Raw genomic sequence first — 12918 nt, forward strand, 5'->3', positions numbered from 1 at the left:
TTGACACAAGGCCATACGTGAGTCGTTCACAAGACACAGTCACTGGCCATAGTCCTACATAACTGTGTGTATTAACAGTCATTGCATAACACAACACATTAGATAAACGTCAATGGCACTCACTCACTGTTACACAAAAAGAGCTTTGAACAAACCACTCCGCAAAATATTCCAATGAGCCACCGCCCCTACATTTTAATTATCACTAAAACACAAATAACCCTTTTTGTGAACTGCAAAGAACCATTGAATGGCTTGAAGGGTTCTTTGAGTCATTATGGTTCCACATAGAACCATCACCCTTCCCAAAGAACCCTTGCGGAACCCTCTTTTCTTAGTGTGTACATTCTATACTTTTGAAGATTTCTACAATCTGAGTTCATATAGTTTAGTAATACCACTGTGGACATGTTTCTACAACCTTCTGAGTTCATATAGTTTAGTAATACCACTGTGGACATGTTTCTACAACCTTCTGAGTTCATATAGTTTAGTAATACCACTGTGGACATGTTTCTACAACCTTCTGAGTTCATATAGTTTAGTAATACCGCTGTGGACATGTTTCTACAACCTTCTGAGTTCATATAGTTTAGTAATACCACTGTGGACATGTTTCTACAACCTTCTGAGTTCATATAGTTTAGTAATACCACTGTGGACATGTTTCTACAACCTTCTGAGTTCATATAGTTTAGTAATTCCACTGTGGACATGTTTCTACAACCTTCTGAGTTCATATAGTTTAGTAATACCACTGTGGACATGTTTCTACAACCTTCTGAGTTGATATAGTTTAGTAATACCACTGTGGACATGTTTCAACAACCTTCTGAGTTCATATAGTTTAGTAATACCACTGTGGACATGTTTCTACAACCTGAGCTCATATAGTTTAGTAATACCACTGTGGACATGTTTCTACAAACTTCTGAGTTCATATAGTTTAGTAATACCACTGTGGACATGTTTCTACAACTTTCTGAGTTCATATAGTTTAGTAATACCACTGTGGACATGTTTCTACAACCTTCTAAGTTCATATAGTTTAGTAATACCACTGTGGACATGTTTCTACAACCTTCTGAATTCATACAGTTTTGTAATACCATTGTGGACATGTTTCTACAAACTTCTGAGTTCATATAGTTTAGTAATACCACTGTGGACATGTTTCTACAACCTTCTGAGTTCATATAGTTTAGTAATACCACTGTGGACATGTTTCTACAACCTTCTGAGTTCATATAGTTTAGTAATACCACTGTGGACATGTTTCTACAACCTTCTGGGTTCATATAGTTTAGTAATACCACTGTGGACATGTTTCTACAACATTCTGAGTTCATATAGTTTAGTAATACCACTGTGGACATGTTTCTACAACCTGAGTTCATATAGTTTAGTAATACCACGGTGGACATGTTTCTACAACCTTCTGAGTTCATATAGTTTAGTAATACCACTGTGGACATGTTTCTACAACCTTCTGGGTTCATATAGTTTAGTAATACCGCTGTGGACATGTTTCTACAACCTTCTGAGTTCATATAGTTTAGTAATACCACTGTGGACATGTTTCTACAACCTTCTGAGAACATATAGTTTAGTAATACCACTGTGGACATGTTTCTACAACCTTCTGAGTTCATATAGTTTAGTACTACCACTGTGGACATGTTTCTACAACCTTCTGAGTTCATATAGTTTAGTAATACCACTGTGGACATGTTTCTACAACCTTCTGAATTCATATAGTTTAGTAATACCACTGTGGACATGTTTCTACAACATTCTGAGTTCATATAGTTTAGTAATACCAGTGTGGACATGTTTCTACAACCTTCTGAGTTCATATAGTTTAGTAATACCACTGTGGACATGTTTCTACAACCTTCTGAGTTCATATAGTTTAGTAATACCACTGTGGACATGTTTCTACAACCTTCTGAGTTCATATAGTTTAGTAATACCACTGTGGACATGTTTCTACAACCTTCTGAGTTCATATAGTTTAGTAATACCACTGTGGACATGTTTCTACAACCTTCTGGGTTCATATAGTTTAGTAATACCACTGTGGACATGTTTCTACAACATTCTGAGTTCATATAGTTTAGTAATACCACTGTGGACATGTTTCTACAACCTGAGTTCATATAGTTTAGTAATACCACGGTGGACATGTTTCTACAACCTTCTGAGTTCATATAGTTTAGTAATACCACTGTGGACATGTTTCTACAACATTCTGAGTTCATATAGTTTAGTAATACCAGTGTGGACATGTTTCTACAACATTCTGAGTTCATATAGTTTAGTAATACCACTGTGGACATGTTTCTACAACCTTCTGAGTTCATATAGTTTAGTAATACCACTGTGGACATGTTTCTACAACCTTCTGAGTTCATATAGATTAGTAATACCACTGTGGACATGTTTCTACAACCTTCTGGGTTCATATAGTTTAGTAATACCGCTGTGGACATGTTTCTACAACCTTCTGAGTTCATATAGTTTAGTAATACCACTGTGGACATGTTTCTACAACCTTCTGAGTTCATATAGTTTAGTAATACCACTGTGGACATGTTTCTACAACCTTCTGAGTTCATATAGTTTAGTAATACAACTGTGGACATGTTTCTACAACCTTCTGAGTTCATATAGTTTAGTAATACCACTGTGGACATGTTTCTACAACCTTCTGAGTTCATATAGTTTAGTAATACCACTGTGGACATGTTTCTACAACCTTCTGAGTTCATAAAGTTTAGTAATACCACTGTGAACATGTTTCTACAACCTTCTGCGTTCATATAGTTTAGTAATACCACTGTGGACATGTTTCTACAACCTTCTGAGATCATATAGTTTAGTAATACCACTGTGGACATGTTTCTACAACCTTCTGAGTTCATATAGTTTAGTAATACCGCTGTGGACATGTTTCTACAACCTTCTGAGTTCATATAGTTTAGTAATACCACTGTGGACATGTTTCTACAACCTTCTGAGTTCATATAGTTTAGTAATACCACTGTGGACATGTTTCTACAACCTTCTGAGTTCATATAGTTTAGTAATACAACTGTGGACATGTTTCTACAACCTTCTGAGTTCATATAGTTTAGTAATACCACTGTGGACATGTTTCTACAACCTTCTGAGTTCATATAGTTTAGTAATACCACTGTGGACATGTTTCTACAACCTTCTGAGAACATATAGTTTAGTAATACCACTGTGAACATGTTTCTACAACCTTCTGCGTTCATATAGTTTAGTAATACCACTGTGGACATGTTTCTACAACCTTCTGAGATCATATAGTTTAGTAATACCACTGTGGACATGTTTCTACAACCTTCTGGGTTCATATAGTTTAGTAATACCACTGTGGACATGTTTCTACAACATTCTGAGTTCATATAGTTTAGTAATACCACTTTGGACATGTTTCTACAACCTGAGTTCATATAGTTTAGTAATACCACGGTGGACATGTTTCTACAACCTTCTGAGTTCATATAGTTTAGTAATACCACTGTGGACATGTTTCTACAACCTTCTGGGTTCATATAGTTTAGTAATACCGCTGTGGACATGTTTCTACAACCTTCTGAGTTCATATAGTTTAGTAATACCACTGTGGACATGTTTCTACAACCTTCTGAGAACATATATATTTTAGTAATACCACTGTGGACATGTTTCTACAACCTTCTGAGTTCATATAGTTTAGTACTACCACTGTGGACATGTTTCTACAACCTTCTGAGTTCATATAGTTTAGTAATACCACTGTGGACATGTTTCTACAACCTTCTGAGTTCATATAGTTTAGTAATACCACTGTGGACATGTTTCTACAACATTCTGAGTTCATATAGTTTAGTAATACCAGTGTGGACATGTTTCTACAACCTTCTGAGTTCATATAGTTTAGTAATACCACTGTGGACATGTTTCTACAACCTACTGAGTTCATATATTTTAGTAATACCACTGTGGACATGTTTCTACAACCTTCTGAGTTCATATAGTTTAGTAATACCACTGTGGACATGTTTCTACAACCTTCTGAGTTCATATAGTTTAGTAATACCACTGTGGACATGTTTCTACAACCTTCTGGGTTCATATAGTTTAGTAATACCACTGTAGACATGTTTCTACAACATTCTGAGTTCATATAGTTTAGTAATACCACTGTGGACATGTTTCTACAACCTGAGTTCATATAGTTTAGTAATACCACGGTGGACATGTTTCTACAACCTTCTGAGTTCATATAGTTTAGTAATACCACTGTGGACATGTTTCTACAACCTTCTGAGTTCATATAGTTTAGTAATACCACTGTGGACATGTTTCTACAACCTTCTGAGTTCATATAGATTAGTAATACCACTGTGGACATGTTTCTACAACCTTCTGGGTTCATATAGTTTAGTAATACCGCTGTGGACATGTTTCTACAACCTTCTGAGTTCATATAGTTTAGTAATACCACTGTGGACATGTTTCTACAACCTTCTGAGTTCATATAGTTTAGTAATACCACTGTGAACATGTTTCTACAACCTTCTGCGTTCATATAGTTTAGTAATACCACTGTGGACATGTTTCTACAACCTTCTGAGATCATATAGTTTAGTAATACCACTGTGGACATGTTTCTACAACCTTCTGAGTTCATATAGTTTAGTAATACCGCTGTGGACATGTTTCTACAACCTTCTGAGTTCATATAGTTTAGTAATACCACTGTGGACATGTTTCTACAACCTTCTGAGTTCATATAGTTTAGTAATACAACTGTGGACATGTTTCTACAACCTTCTGAGTTCATATAGTTTAGTAATACCACTGTGGACATGTTTCTACAACCTTCTGAGTTCATATAGTTTAGTAATACCACTCTGGACATGTTTCTACAACCTTCTGAGTTCATATAGTTTAGTAATACCACTGTGGACATGTTTCTACAACCTTCTGAGAACATATAGTTTAGTAATACCACTGTGAACATGTTTCTACAACCTTCTGCGTTCATATAGTTTAGTAATACCACTGTGGACATGTTTCTACAACCTTCTGAGATCATATAGTTTAGTAATACCACTGTGGACATGTTTCTACAACCTTCTGGGTTCATATAGTTTAGTAATACCACTGTGGACATGTTTCTACAACATTCTGAGTTCATATAGTTTAGTAATACCACTTTGGACATGTTTCTACAACCTGAGTTCATATAGTTTAGTAATACCACGGTGGACATGTTTCTACAACCTTCTGAGTTCATATAGTTTAGTAATACCACTCTGGACATGTTTCTACAACCTTCTGGGTTCATATAGTTTAGTAATACCGCTGTGGACATGTTTCTACAACCTTCTGAGTTCATATAGTTTAGTAATACCACTGTGGACATGTTTCTACAACCTTCTGAGTTCATATAGTTTAGTAATACCACTGTGGACATGTTTCTACAACCTTCTGAGTTCATATAGATTAGTAATACCACTGTGGACATGTTTCTACAACCTTCTGGGTTCATATAGTTTAGTAATACCGCTGTGGACATGTTTCTACAACCTTCTGAGTTCATATAGTTTAGTAATACCACTGTGGACATGTTTCTACAACCTTCTGAGTTCATATAGTTTAGTAATACCACTGTGGACATGTTTCTACAACCTTCTGAGTTCATATAGTTTAGTAATACAACTGTGGACATGTTTCTACAACCTTCTGAGTTCATATAGTTTAGTAATACCACTGTGGACATGTTTCTACAACCTTCTGAGTTCATATAGTTTAGTAATACCACTGTGGACATGTTTCTACAACCTTCTGAGTTCATATAGTTTAGTAATACAACTGTGGACATGTTTCTACAACCTTCTGAGTTCATATAGTTTAGTAATACCACTGTGGACATGTTTCTACAACCTTCTGAGTTCATATAGTTTAGTAATACCACTGTGGACATGTTTCTACAACCTTCTGGGTTCATATAGTTTAGTAATACCACTGTGGACATGTTTCTACAACATTCTGAGTTCATATAGTTTAGTAATACCACTTTGGACATGTTTCTACAACCTGAGTTCATATAGTTTAGTAATACCACGGTGGACATGTTTCTACAACCTTCTGAGTTCATATAGTTTAGTAATACCACTGTGGACATGTTTCTACAACCTTCTGGGTTCATATAGTTTAGTAATACCGCTGTGGACATGTTTCTACAACCTTCTGAGTTCATATAGTTTAGTAATACCACTGTGGACATGTTTCTACAACCTTCTGAGTTCATATAGTTTAGTAATACCACTGTGGACATGTTTCTACAACCTTCTGAGTTCATATAGATTAGTAATACCACTGTGGACATGTTTCTACAACCTTCTGGGTTCATATAGTTTAGTAATACCGCTGTGGACATGTTTCTACAACCTTCTGAGTTCATATAGTTTAGTAATACCACTGTGGACATGTTTCTACAACCTTCTGAGTTCATATAGTTTAGTAATACCACTGTGGACATGTTTCTACAACCTTCTGAGTTCATATAGTTTAGTAATACAACTGTGGACATGTTTCTACAACCTTCTGAGTTCATATAGTTTAGTAATACCACTGTGGACATGTTTCTACAACCTTCTGAGTTCATATAGTTTAGTAATACCACTGTGGACATGTTTCTACAACCTTCTGAGTTCATAAAGTTTAGTAATACCACTGTGAACATGTTTCTACAACCTTCTGCGTTCATATAGTTTAGTAATACCACTGTGGACATGTTTCTACAACCTTCTGAGATCATATAGTTTAGTAATACCACTGTGGACATGTTTCTACAACCTTCTGAGTTCATATAGTTTAGTAATACCGCTGTGGACATGTTTCTACAACCTTCTGAGTTCATATAGTTTAGTAATACCACTGTGGACATGTTTCTACAACCTTCTGAGTTCATATAGTTTAGTAATACCACTGTGGACATGTTTCTACAACCTTCTGAGTTCATATAGTTTAGTAATACAACTGTGGACATGTTTCTACAACCTTCTGAGTTCATATAGTTTAGTAATACCACTGTGGACATGTTTCTACAACCTTCTGAGTTCATATAGTTTAGTAATACCACTGTGGACATGTTTCTACAACCTTCTGAGAACATATAGTTTAGTAATACCACTGTGAACATGTTTCTACAACCTTCTGCGTTCATATAGTTTAGTAATACCACTGTGGACATGTTTCTACAACCTTCTGAGATCATATAGTTTAGTAATACCACTGTGGACATGTTTCTACAACCTTCTGGGTTCATATAGTTTAGTAATACCACTGTGGACATGTTTCTACAACATTCTGAGTTCATATAGTTTAGTAATACCACTTTGGACATGTTTCTACAACCTGAGTTCATATAGTTTAGTAATACCACGGTGGACATGTTTCTACAACCTTCTGAGTTCATATAGTTTAGTAATACCACTGTGGACATGTTTCTACAACCTTCTGGGTTCATATAGTTTAGTAATACCGCTGTGGACATGTTTCTACAACCTTCTGAGTTCATATAGTTTAGTAATACCACTGTGGACATGTTTCTACAACCTTCTGAGAACATATATATTTTAGTAATACCACTGTGGACATGTTTCTACAACCTTCTGAGTTCATATAGTTTAGTACTACCACTGTGGACATGTTTCTACAACCTTCTGAGTTCATATAGTTTAGTAATACCACTGTGGACATGTTTCTACAACCTTCTGAGTTCATATAGTTTAGTAATACCACTGTGGACATGTTTCTACAACATTCTGAGTTCATATAGTTTAGTAATACCAGTGTGGACATGTTTCTACAACCTTCTGAGTTCATATAGTTTAGTAATACCACTGTGGACATGTTTCTACAACCTACTGAGTTCATATATTTTAGTAATACCACTGTGGACATGTTTCTACAACCTTCTGAGTTCATATAGTTTAGTAATACCACTGTGGACATGTTTCTACAACCTTCTGAGTTCATATAGTTTAGTAATACCACTGTGGACATGTTTCTACAACCTTCTGGGTTCATATAGTTTAGTAATACCACTGTAGACATGTTTCTACAACATTCTGAGTTCATATAGTTTAGTAATACCACTGTGGACATGTTTCTACAACCTGAGTTCATATAGTTTAGTAATACCACGGTGGACATGTTTCTACAACCTTCTGAGTTCATATAGTTTAGTAATACCACTGTGGACATGTTTCTACAACCTTCTGAGTTCATATAGTTTAGTAATACCACTGTGGACATGTTTCTACAACCTTCTGAGTTCATATAGATTAGTAATACCACTGTGGACATGTTTCTACAACCTTCTGGGTTCATATAGTTTAGTAATACCGCTGTGGACATGTTTCTACAACCTTCTGAGTTCATATAGTTTAGTAATACCACTGTGGACATGTTTCTACAACCTTCTGAGTTCATATAGTTTAGTAATACCACTGTGAACATGTTTCTACAACCTTCTGCGTTAATATAGTTTAGTAATACCACTGTGGACATGTTTCTACAACCTTCTGAGATCATATAGTTTAGTAATACCACTGTGGACATGTTTCTACAACCTTCTGAGTTCATATAGTTTAGTAATACCGCTGTGGACATGTTTCTACAACCTTCTGAGTTCATATAGTTTAGTAATACCACTGTGGACATGTTTCTACAACCTTCTGAGTTCATATAGTTTAGTAATACAACTGTGGACATGTTTCTACAACCTTCTGAGTTCATATAGTTTAGTAATACCACTGTGGACATGTTTCTACAACCTTCTGAGTTCATATAGTTTAGTAATACCACTCTGGACATGTTTCTACAACCTTCTGAGTTCATATAGTTTAGTAATACCACTGTGGACATGTTTCTACAACCTTCTGAGAACATATAGTTTAGTAATACCACTGTGAACATGTTTCTACAACCTTCTGCGTTCATATAGTTTAGTAATACCACTGTGGACATGTTTCTACAACCTTCTGAGATCATATAGTTTAGTAATACCACTGTGGACATGTTTCTACAACCTTCTGGGTTCATATAGTTTAGTAATACCACTGTGGACATGTTTCTACAACATTCTGAGTTCATATAGTTTAGTAATACCACTTTGGACATGTTTCTACAACCTGAGTTCATATAGTTTAGTAATACCACGGTGGACATGTTTCTACAACCTTCTGAGTTCATATAGTTTAGTAATACCACTGTGGACATGTTTCTACAACCTTCTGGGTTCATATAGTTTAGTAATACCGCTGTGGACATGTTTCTACAACCTTCTGAGTTCATATAGTTTAGTAATACCACTGTGGACATGTTTCTACAACCTTCTGAGAACATATATATTTTAGTAATACCACTGTGGACATGTTTCTACAACCTTCTGAGTTCATATAGTTTAGTACTACCACTGTGGACATGTTTCTACAACCTTCTGAGTTCATATAGTTTAGTAATACCACTGTGGACATGTTTCTACAACCTTCTGAGTTCATATAGTTTAGTAATACCACTGTGGACATGATTCTACAACATTCTGAGTTCATATAGTTTAGTAATACCAGTGTGGACATGTTTCTACAACCTTCTGAGTTCATATAGTTTAGTAATACCACTGTGGACATGTTTCTACAACCTTCTGAGTTCATATAGTTTAGTAATACCACTGTGGACATGTTTCTACAACCTTCTGAGTTCATATAGTTTAGTAATACCACTGTGGACATGTTTCTACAACCTTCTGAGTTCATATAGTTTAGTAATACCACTGTGGACATGTTTCTACAACCTTCTGGGTTCATATAGTTTAGTAATACCACTCTAGACATGTTTCTACAACATTCTGAGTTCATATAGTTTAGTAATACCACTGTGGACATGTTTCTACAACCTGAGTTCATATAGTTTAGTAATACCACGGTGGACATGTTTCTACAACCTTCTGAGTTCATATAGTTTAGTAATACCACTGTGGACATGTTTCTACAACATTCTGAGTTCATATAGTTTAGTAATACCAGTGTGGACATGTTTCTACAACATTCTGAGTTCATATAGTTTAGTAATACCACTGTGGACATGTTTCTACAACCTTCTGAGTTCATATAGTTTAGTAATACCACTGTGGACATGTTTCTACAACCTTCTGAGTTCATATAGATTAGTAATACCACTGTGGACATGTTTCTACAACCTTCTGGGTTCATATAGTTTAGTAATACCGCTGTGGACATGTTTCTACAACCTTCTGAGTTCATATAGTTTAGTAATACCACTGTGGACATGTTTCTACAACCTTCTGAGTTCATATAGTTTAGTAATACCACTGTGGACATGTTTCTACAACCTTCTGAGTTCATATAGTTTAGTAATACAACTGTGGACATGTTTTTACAACCTTCTGAGTTCATATAGTTTAGTAATACCACTGTGGACATGTTTCTACAACCTTCTGAGTTCATATAGTTTAGTAATACCACTGTGGACATGTTTCTACAACCTTCTGAGTTCATATAGTTTAGTAATACCACTGTGGACATGTTTCTACAACCTTCTGAGTTCATATAGTTTAGTAATACCACTGTGGACATGTTTCTACAACCTTCTGAGTTCATATAGTTTAGTAATACCACTGTGGACATGTTTCTACAACCTTCTGAGTTCATATAGTTTAGTAATACCACTGTGGACATGTTTCTACAACCTTCTGAGTTCATATAGTTTAGTAATACCACTGTGAACATGTTTCTACAACCTTCTGCGTTCATATAGTTTAGTAATACCACTGTGGACATGTTTCTACAACCTTCTGAGATCATATAGTTTAGTAATACCACTGTGGACATGTTTCTACAACCTTCTGAGTTCATATAGTTTAGTAATACCACTGTGGACATGTTTCTACAACCTTCTGAGTTCATATAGTTTAGTAATACCACTGTGGACATGTTTCTACAACCTTCTGAGTTCATATAGTTTAGTAATACAACTATGGACATGTTTCTACAACCTTCTGAGTTCATATAGTTTAGTAATACCACTGTGGACATGTTTCTACAACCTTCTGAGTTCATATAGATTAGTAATACCACTGTGGACATGTTTCTACAACCTTCTGGGTTCATATAGTTTAGTAATACCGCTGTGGACATGTTTCTACAACCTTCTGAGTTCATATAGTTTAGTAATACCACTGTGGACATGTTTCTACAAACTTCTGAGTTCATATAGTTTAGTAATACCACTGTGGACATGTTTCTACAACCTTCTGAGTTCATATAGTTTAGTAATACAACTGTGGACATGTTTCTACAACCTTCTGAGTTCATATAGTTTAGTAATACCACTGTGGACATGTTTCTACAACCTTCTGAGTTCATATAGTTTAGTAATACCACTGTGGACATGTTTCTACAACCTTCTGAGTTCATATAGTTTAGTAATACCACTGTGGACATGTTTCTACAACCTTCTGAGTTCATATAGTTTAGTAATACCACTGTGGACATGTTTCTACAACCTTCTGAGTTCATATAGTTTAGTAATACCACTGTGGACATTTTTCTACAACCTTCTGAGTTCATATAGTTTAGTAATACCACTGTGGACATGTTTCTACAACCTTCTGCGTTCATATAGTTTAGTAATACCACTGTGAACATGTTTCTACAACCTTCTGCGTTCATATAGTTTAGTAATACCACTGTGGACATGTTTCTACAACCTTCTGAGATCATATAGTTTAGTAATACCACTGTGGACATGTTTCTACAACCTTCTGAGTTCATATAGTTTAGTAATACCACTGTGGACATGTTTCTACAACCTTCTGAGTTCATATAGTTTAGTAATACCACTGTGGACATGTTTCTACAACCTTCTGAGTTCATATAGTTTAGTAATACAACTGTGGACATGTTTCTACAACCTTCTGAGTTCATATAGTTTAGTAATACCACTGTGGACATGTTTCTACAACCTTCTGAGTTCATATAGTTTAGTAATACCACTGTGGACATGTTTCTACAACCTTCTGAGTTCATATAGTTTAGTAATACCACTGTGGACATGTTTCTACAACCTTCTGAGTTCATATAGTTTAGTAATACCACTGTGGACATGTTTCTACAACCTTCTGAGTTCATATAGTTTAGTAATACCACTGTGGACATGTTTCTACAACCTTCTGAGTTCATATAGTTTAGTAATACCACTGTGGACATGTTTCTACAACCTTCTGAGTTCATATAGTTTAGTAATACCACTGTGGACATGTTTCTACAACCTTCTGAGTTCATATAGTTTAGTAATACCACTGTGGACATGTTTCTACAACCTTCTGAGTTCATATAGTTTAGTAATACCACTGTGGACATGTTTCTACAACCTTCTGAGTTCATATAGTTTAGTAATACCACTGTGGACATGTTATCCATTCCAGAGGCTACTACCACTCAGAGAGCAGAGTATTCTGTTCCCAGCTGTCTGTCTATGAACAGTGACTTCTCCATGAATCGTCATGTCAATTCCAGTGGTGATGGATCAATTACCTTTGACCCAAGGTCCGTCACTAGTCAGAATAATATTACTAGTGAAGAGGAGAATATTCAAGATGTCATATAGATATGTTTTGTAATGTGTACCGTATTTTCCGCACTATAAGGCGCACCGGATTATAAGGCGCACCTTCAATGAATGGCCTATTTTAGAACTGTTTTCATATCTAGGGCGCACCGGATTATAAGGCGCATAGAATAGAAGATACATACTGACTGGGGTTGCGTTATGCATCCACTAGATGGAGCTGTGCTAATGGGAATGTCA

This window comes from Coregonus lavaretus (assembly GCF_964263955.1).
Source record: "Coregonus lavaretus genome assembly, contig: HAP1_SCAFFOLD_1211, whole genome shotgun sequence".
In the NCBI taxonomy this organism is placed as follows: domain Eukaryota; kingdom Metazoa; phylum Chordata; class Actinopteri; order Salmoniformes; family Salmonidae; genus Coregonus; species Coregonus lavaretus.